The sequence below is a fragment of the Limulus polyphemus genome, unplaced genomic scaffold, assembly GCF_000517525.1.
Source record: "Limulus polyphemus unplaced genomic scaffold, Limulus_polyphemus-2.1.2 Scaffold158472, whole genome shotgun sequence".
NCBI lineage: Eukaryota > Metazoa > Arthropoda > Merostomata > Xiphosura > Limulidae > Limulus > Limulus polyphemus.
Genome location: NW_013824068.1, coordinates 1 through 448, shown reverse-complemented (window position 1 = coordinate 448; position 448 = coordinate 1). Strand labels below are relative to the sequence as shown.

General features: G+C 41.3%; 1 non-coding gene across 1 annotated transcript; it reads left to right on the top strand.

Moving 5' to 3' along the window:
• Positions 1-170: 170 nt before the first annotated feature.
• Trnar-ucu lies at positions 171-243 on the top strand. Its single transcript has one exon. It is a non-coding gene; the product is annotated as a tRNA-Arg (tRNA).
• Positions 244-448: the final 205 nt, after the last annotated feature.

Below are 448 nucleotides of genomic sequence, written 5' to 3'. Positions count from 1 at the left end.
TGATGAAACTTGATAGGATTGGGCTGTATGTAGTAGGTAGTATTGTTGTATCTGGAGTTTTGTATGTAGTTAGTTTTGATCTCGTATAGTTGTACATATATATATATATATACTATTTTATTTTATATTTACTGTCGTCTGCTTGTTTTTGTTTGTTTTACAAGTAAAGTGTCCCTATAGCGCAGCGGATAGCGCGTTGGATTTCTAATCCAAAGGTACCGGGTTCATTCCCCGGCAGGGATGCCACCACCATTGCCTGGTCCCAAATCCAGGATGAGAAAGAAGGAGGGTTGAGCGCGGGGCTAGCAACTCCGCCCCGTAAAAACCAACCTGCTAAAAAATTACTGCAACAACAACTTCCGTCGGCGAGGTGTTGTTGGGGCCCTATGCTCCAGTGGGAGTCTACAGGGATTATTATATCTTTATTATTTACAAGTAAAATGAAATC